The 8,104-nt window shown below is 51.3% G+C and overlaps 1 protein-coding gene across 5 annotated transcripts in view; it reads left to right on the forward strand.

Moving 5' to 3' along the window:
* Positions 1 to 2,808: 2,808 nt before the first annotated feature.
* Positions 2,809 to 8,104, forward strand: part of LINGO1 (leucine rich repeat and Ig domain containing 1) — a 515,479-nt gene continuing 510,183 nt past the window's right edge. For 3 of the 5 annotated variants that reach the window (XM_056796664.1, XM_056796671.1, XM_056796651.1), the window contains exon 1: positions 2,849 to 4,037. The gene's annotated coding sequence lies outside the window, so the exon portion shown is untranslated. Of the gene's footprint in view, positions 4,038 to 8,104 lie in introns of all 5 variants that reach the window. The other 2 variants (XM_007477966.3, XR_008911690.1) reach the window with 2 other exon arrangements.

Below are 8,104 nucleotides of genomic sequence, written 5' to 3' on the forward strand. Positions count from 1 at the left end.
TCCCACTGGGTTGCTGGGTGGAGGGGTGGGTGAAGTGAGGAATGTCTTCAGCAAGTGTAGAGAGGGGGAGAGGAGTGACCAGAGCACTTTTCTTCCCTCCTGTTCTTCTGCCTACCTTACCCCTTGTGCACTCCCTTTGGACTGCTGGACAGGAGGGTGAGTGATGTAAAAAAAAATGCCATCAATTGAGGTGGAAAGGAGGAAGGGAGCAGCTACGCCTGAATCCCTTTTTAGTAATGAACTATGGGGCTGGGGTGGAGGGAGTGCTCTGTGTGTCATCCTTGGCACCTGTGCCATCTTCATCATTGACCTAGTACATAGAGGTACTAAGTATTTGTAGATTGACAGCTCATTGAATCTTTGGGCTGAACATGGGATTTAGAGATTGAGTTCAGTTAGGCATTCATCATCCTCATTTTACAGAACCTTCTACAGAGAAATAAAAGGACTTCCCAAAGTGACATAGCTAGCAAATAACAGAACTGGGATTTGAACCAAGATCCTTTCCCCTCTCCAATCCCAGTACTCTTGCCAGTTGAAACTCCTAGCTATCAGTCTAATTAAGAGCTCAGTGTGAATGAATTTATCCAATCAGGAGCTCTTCAGGAGCAAGCACCATGTGGCACATTTTTGTTTCCCCAATCACTGAGAACAGTGTCTCAAAAATAGTTATTTAAGAGCTTTGTGGACCAAATTTGAAGTATATTATCCCTAGGGACAGTGTAGTGCTATGGAAAGAACCTTGGATTTGACATTAGAGGACCTGTGTTTGAATTCTACTAATTGCCTGTATGACCTTGGACAAGTCACTTTATCTCCTTAGGTGGCATTTTCTGCTTTTGTAAAATGCCTAAGGAACTAAGTCCTTCCAGCTCTAGATCCATGTCAATGAGCCTTCCAGTCTAGTTCTAGATGTATGTTCCTATGAACTTGGTACCCCTCATACTTTCCAGAGAGCCTTGAACATCTTAGATATTTGATATTTGTTGAAGTGAATAAAAATCTTTGTGCTTCCATTCTAGACTGTAATCTGCTTGACAGCATGCTTGTCTTTGGACCTGGCTCTGAATCTCCTGTGTTTAATACAATGTCCTCCTGTATGCTGTAGGTGCTTAATGTTTGCTAGACTGTTGAACACTTTCCAAAATGTCACTTCTGGACCTAAGAAGGCATACGTTGGTGGAAGAGAACTTGATGGTTGAGGGGCAGTTAGAGAGGGAGGGAGCCTCGGGTTTCTGATGTGGGAAGCTGGGATGCTGAAAGCAGACTTTACTGATTTTGCAGCTTGGCTGGGGGAACATCTCTTTGCCTGAGGGGAGGGGAGGGGAGGCTTTGTTACCCCCTCTGTCCTTCATGCATACGGGAGATTCAAGGGAGGTGGAGACGGGGTCTCAACATCCTTTCAGATAATGTGAAGGTAAACCCAGAGCAAGCACATTCCAGGTGCTGGTTTCCCCCGTAGCATCGCTTCCCTCAGCAGCCTGAAACATTTCGGACATTCGCCACTTCATTCACGTCATATCTTATCCTTGTACCCGATCTTATGCTCTCCCTGCTTTATCTGGGTGAGGCTTCAGGTGGAGGTGGAGGTGTGGCCGTGACTCCTCCCCCTTTTGCAGACTGGGGAAACTGTTCAGAATCAGCCATGGGATGAAGACAAGCCCCCCAAGCCTGGTTAGGAGCATCCCTACACTTTTGGTGCTAGCTAGCCACCCCCTTCCCCCACTACACTCAAGTATCCTCTGAAGGATCGCTATCCAGATGAATGGACTTTGCTGCCACATAAACCAGGAATGGGACAGGATGTGCCTGCCTGCTTGTCATCTACTTCTACTTTACCTTTTCCCTGAGCTCCCTGGCCCAATGGTTCCTTCTCCACTGTCAGCCACGCCTGACCCGGGATACTAGTTCTGTTTCAGGATGAGGTCACCAAAGGGCAGCTGGTCCTAGAGGCTTCAAGAGAGCCATATAAACCTGCTGAACCTCCCTGAGTGCTTCACATAGGCTTAGAGTACTCTTGCCCCAAAGCCAGGAGAGCCCTGCCTCCCATAAACCTCCTCATCAACCCTCCGGCTGCTCTTACCCAGCAGCGCCATCTGGACCAGACCAGATATGGAAATCATCCATTCTCCTTGACTCACCTCCATCCCTCACCAGAGGGTTTCCTGGCAGAGAGGGACAGTGGCCAAACATAGCTCAGACAAGCCCCTGTCTGTCCCAGTGGGCCTGCTAGGCATGCCTGGCCTGGCACCTGCCCACTGAGAGGGCAGTAAGTGCTGATAAGTGCTGGACGCCCCTGACACCAGAGCCCCAAGGTGGGGCAGACAAAGGGCAAGGAAGTCCTACAAAGGGCAGACTATACCTTTAAACCTAGGCAAGATGGGAACTGTCAATAGAACTGGAGGCTACAGCCTGGATGTGTCACCAGGGTCTTGAGAAGGGAGGGAAAGGAGAGAGCAGCAGAAGGAGAGAGCAGCAGAGGGAACGAGAGCAGGGAGCAGGAGCAGGGGCTTTAGGAGAGAGGCTTATTACCTTATCTCCCACTGGGAGCTCCAGCACCGACCGTGAAGCCGACAGCATCTGATGTAATGCAGAGAATGTGAGACGCTTGTGGGTTGGCAGGGGGAGGGAAAGAGAGGGAGGGAGAGAGGGAGGACCAGAGAGTTACAGAGGGAGAGAAATAAGAGAGAGAGAGAGAGAGAGAGAGAGAGAGAGAGAGAGAGAGAGAGAGAGAGAGAGAGAGAGAGAGAGAGAGAGAGAGAGAGAGAGAGGAAGAGAGAGAGAGGGAAGGAGGGAGGGAGGGAGGGAGAGAAGAGGAGGAGGAGGTGGCGGTGGAGGAGGAGAGAAAGAAAGAGGATAGAGAGGGAGAGAGAGAAAGGAAGGAAGGGAAGGAAAGGGAAGGGAAGGAGGGAGAAAAGACAGAGGTGGGGAGTGGAGGATGGGAGGAGGGAAGGAAGGAGAGAGGGGGAGGGAGAGAGAGAGATAGAGAGCCGCAGAAAGGAGGGAGCGAGGTTAGGCTCCTAGAGTGGGAAGAAGTCCGAGGACATCCAGGTTCACTTCTGCTGAAAAACAGACTTGAGGCGCCCCCTCCCAGCTTTTTTTTTCCTCCTCTCTCTGAGTTCCCGGCCCCAGAGTGCCAGCAGTGGGCAGGGCGGAGGACTCCAGCGCGTCCCTGCGGCCGGGGATGGTGGCGCAGGGGGAGTCGAAGGGAGCCCACCTCCTCTAGTTCAGGCGAGTCTGAGAACGGCTCTGGGCAACCCTGGAGATGTAAGAGAAGTGGCCCCCGCACCAGGACTCCCGAGCTGGGGGAAGGCAGGCAAGAGGGCATCGAGGCATCAGTGAAGGCAGAGCAGGGCAGGCAGGCAGGCGGGCAGGACAGGCAGGCGGTAGGGTAGGCAAGGCGCCAGGGGCCGAGTCCCGGAGCTGCGCGCCCTGTCGTGCTGCCAGGGCGGCTCCGCTCCGCTCCGTGCGCCCCCGCCAGCGCCCCGGCGGTGCTACGCCGCCCCCACTGGCTGGGTTGGATCAGATAGCTGGCTTTGTGTCCTCAGGCTCTGCTGGGTTCTTCTCGGCCCGCGGGAGGAAGTTGGAAGCCCCTGGCCCCGCACCGCAGCGGGTTAGTCCCCTTCAAGGCAGGACGCCTTTTGTTTGGGGAGAGGGAGCGTGTGTGCGCCCGTGTGCGCGCCTTTGCGATTCTATTAGCATCGCAACGTGGACACCAACAAGGAATACATACGGAGAGGAGACACATTCACGCACGCACACACACACACACACACACACACACATACACACACACAGGCGCGCGCACACACACAGGCGCGTGCCACACACAGGCGCGCACACATACACACCCTCCCTCCCTCCGTCCCTCCCTCCCTCTCTCCCGCCGGCTCGCCTGCCTCTGCCTCTGCCTCTGCCTCTCCTTCGCAGCCGGCAGCTGCACCTGCTCGCCTCCAGCCCTCGCCCTTAGGACTCGACCGAGCCGGGCCGGGGATGTGGTCCCGGAGTGGCGGCGCGGGGACGCCGGAGCCCAGCGGGTGAGTCTGCGGGAGCTGGGAGCTGGCTCCCGGGGGGTAGGTGGGGGTGGGGGGCCGAGGCCCGGACCAGGAGGGAGGGAGGGGGAGCGGGGGCTGCGGCGGCGGCGACGACGGCGGCGGCGATGGTGGTGGTGGTGGTGGTGGTGCTGCTGCTGCTGGTGGTGGGGAAGCTCGGCTTCGTTGGCTTCGGTGGGAGCCGGCTGCTGGGGTGCGCGGACCGGGCGATGGAGGGCTGTCAGGACGGAGGGCTGGGGGTGGGGTGGGGGGAGAAGGTCTTGGTCTTTGGCTACTGTATATTGGGCCGGGAGCCAAGGGTGTTGCTGTGGGGTGGATGTGTGGATGCGTGTGTGTATGTTCGTGCACGCGCGCGCTCCCGCGTGTGTGTGCCAGGAGGGGGGCACTGGCGACCGCGGCTGCAGTTCGCGCTAACAGCACCAAAAGGAGCCAGGGGGGCCGCTCTTGGCCCCTTGGAGAACGGTGGCCGCACTCTTTCGTGGCCTTCCAAAGTCTGGCTTTCCCTTAACCGTGTGCTTTTGGGCTTGCACCCTGGAGAGTTGGATCAACTTTGTCCACCCCCCCGCCTGTGGTGGAGGGAGAGGCTTTAATGGATGCAAACACCCCAGTGCCTCCCTTCCTGGGGAGAGGGTCTGCTTGCCAAGGGCCCAGGGGCATCGTCTTGCGCCTGGGAGGGAACGGGCCGGTCCGGAATTTCAGGGGGCTTGGGAGCAGTTGGGCTGGAAGCTCTGCGGCCTGGCTGTCCCCCATCCCCACCCCACCCGGGCCAAATTATTATTCTTGAGAAGAACTCCGAGCTTAAAGGTTCTGCAAAGCCATGTCTTCTTGGCTAGAGCAAGAACCCGGTGAGGGAGACGGTTTGAGGAATGGAACATCGCTTCAAAAAAGAGGAAAGTGACTCTTGGAAAGGGGCAGGGAGAGATTTGGAAATGAAAGTGATTGATAAGAAATGGGAAAAAGAGAGAGAAAGTGAAGCTCAGGGAGAGGAAGTGATCCACCTAAGAACACTCAGCTATTAAGTTTCCAGGCTAGAATTGGAACCCAAGACTCCAGCTGCTCCTTCACATCTCAGTTGTTTGAGCACCGGTGTCTGGCTCCGGGGCTTTGGAGAGAGAAGTCTCCTATGTTCCCTGATTGTGACAACCTCAGTGTTTAAGGAGTGCAGATCCTCGTAGCCTCGGAGCTCTTCACTGCCTCCTCCTGGATCTGGGTGTGCCGGAGCCTCACTGTGGAGGATTTCGAGACTGGACCATCTCCTGGGAGCCGATTCCAAGGCCAGCCTTGAGAAGCCTTTGTACCCTGTGATTGGGAAGGGTCAAAAAAGCCGTTCATAGAATATAATATGTATGTGAGAGCTCATCTAATCCATTAGGATGGGATCGAGGGCAGACAGGACTCTGGCTTTTACTTTTCTTTGCACCCCCCAGAGCCTAGTTTAGTGTCTGGCACTTAGTAAACCCTCCACAAATACTTGAAAACTGTTTTTGACTAGTTTTGGCTGCCTCATTTTGGAAATAATGGAGGTTCAAAATGGAAAGGAGACTTGACTGAGCTCACATAGCTAGTAAGTGGCAAAGGCAGGTTTTGAACCCAGATCTCCTGCCCTGCTGAAGGAGAAGATGGGGAAAGATGGAATTATCCTAAATTCCATCCTCTCTGGGTAAGACTAAAAAGGGTCTGTGTGTGTGTGTGTGTGTGTGTGTGTGTGTGTGTGTGTGTGTGTGTTCAGTAAGACTACAGAACAGAATTTTATAGAAAAGGTGATCAGCCCCAAAATGAATGATGGAGTTCCTTGTGCCTGTCAACCAAGGCCTCTGGAGAGGCCAGACTACCTCATCCGACCCGTGGCATCAAGCCATGGTAGGCTGGAGAGCAGAGGGCTAATCCTGACTTTTTATTGGCCAGTACTAGATGCCCTGCCCAAGGGAAACCCAGGAAGGAGAAGTACCTTCTCCTTCACTCAATCAGGCAATATCTCCTGAGCCATAATCTCTTCCCTCTGCCTATTCCCCCTGCTAGGTGCTTTGGGGGAGAGAGGGCTGTGCCCAGAGAGCCTCCATTCTGGTTAGAGAACCAGTCCTCAGGAAGGATCAAAGGAACCTCAAGACCAAGGCAGTGGGTGCTACTACTGCCCAAAGGAGGGATGAATGGGACAAGTGCTGCAAGCTAGATGGCATTCAAGGCCTTCTACAACATAGTGCTGCCTTCCTTCATCAGCCTCATCTCATCTGCCTCTCCACAATCTTACCAAGCACACTGTGCACCCCTGTGTCCATTCTCTTGCAAGTACCTGTTCTGCCCTCCTGCACCCTTTTGGTTGAGTTTCATTCATTTAACAAACATTTATTAAGTATTTATCATGTACTTGACTCTGTATCAGGCCTCGAAGGTACAGAAACAAACAGAAAACATCCTCTCTTTGAAAGGACCTTACATCTAGTGGGGGAAACCTACGTGTGTGTACCCACAAAGTAATTTGGGGGAGACACCAGTAACTAGAGTGGGGATCAGTGCTGTGATGCATTGGAGACAGGAAGAAGTGAGTTCAAATCCAATCTTAGACATTTACATGCTGTGTGACCCTGGGCAAGTCACTTAACCTCTGCCTCTGTTTCCTCAATTGAAAAATGAAGATAATAATAGACCTACTTCTCAGTGTTGCTATGAGGACAAAACGAGACAACATTTATAAAATCTTTTGCAAACTTGAAAGCATATATAAATGCTGGTTATTATTACAGTTCTTTATTATTATTATTATTAATGTTGTGTAGGAGGTGGCTCAGCAAGCGAGCCAGTTTGGCTGGAGAAATAGAATATATGAAGGGAAGCAATGGGGAGATGTAGCCCACAGAGGTAGACTGGAACCACGTAGGGAAGGTTTCCAAATGGCAAGCAAAGATGTTTCTATTTTATCTTAGAGGCAAGAGGGTGACCCAGGAGCTCTTTGAGCAAGAAGATTGATGTATGTTTTAGTAACGTCTACTTGGCAGCTGCATGGAGGATGGATGGAGAGGGGGAGAGACTTGAGGCAAGGAGGCCATTTGGGAGGTTATTATGAGGACCCAGAAGAGAGGAGATGAGGGCCTGGACAAGGCTAGTGGCTGAGTGAGTAGAGAATTAAAGCTATCTTTGGGCAAACTTTTTTGATGGTGCATCATTTTCAATATTTTTTTTTCTGAGGGGTGGGCTGGTAGTGGTGTTGGGAGTGGTATGATCTTCCTATGAAACATTCCCACAGCTTTTGCAATGGAGGTTAGATGAGGCTGCCCTGAGAGGCCAATTTTTGGTTCAGAAGGGGCAAGATTGGAAACTTGAGCAGTGTGAGAGGGGGCAGAGCCAAGGTGGGAGGTTGGTGGCTACTGAAAGAAGCTGTATAAGCCAGGGGTGTCAAGTGTAGCCAGAGTGTACTCAGGACTAATGCCACTGGGAAAATTTTAACAAAATCAATAAAAATACAATAAAACATAAAGAATGCTGTCAATATGGACCTGCAGGCATTCTTATGTGTGGTTTAATGGTTCCCATTTCTATTTGAACTTGACATTACTGGTGCAGGAGACAAACAAAGAAACTTTTCCAGAAGGCTCAGTTGTAACTTATCTTTTCACCTTCCAATTTGTTGATCACACAACCTTGAGGGCCAAGCCATTGCTTATCCCCCTTGCTTTGAGACCCACAATTCCTTGAGGAAGTCCTCTGATCTCTCATACCAATAGTTTTTGTTTTTCTTTCTTCCTTTCTTCCTTTCTTCCTTTCTTCCTTTCTTCCTTCCTTCCTTCCTTCCTTTCTTTCTTTCTTTCTTTCTTTCTTTCTTTCTTTCTTTCTTCCTTTCTTTCTTTCTTTCTTTCTTTCTTCTCTTTCTTTCTTTCTTCTTCTTTCTTTCTTTCTTTCTTTCTTTCTTTCTTTCTTTCTTTCTTTCTTTCTTTCTTTCTTTCTTTCTTTCTTTCTTTCTTTCTTTCTTTCTTTCTTTCTTTCTTTCTTTCTTTCTTTCTTTCTTTCTTTCCTTTCTTTCTTTCTTTCTTTCTTTCTTCCTTTCTTCCTTTCTTTCT

Source organism: Monodelphis domestica, chromosome 1 (assembly GCF_027887165.1).
Source record: "Monodelphis domestica isolate mMonDom1 chromosome 1, mMonDom1.pri, whole genome shotgun sequence".
NCBI classification, from domain to species: domain Eukaryota; kingdom Metazoa; phylum Chordata; class Mammalia; order Didelphimorphia; family Didelphidae; genus Monodelphis; species Monodelphis domestica.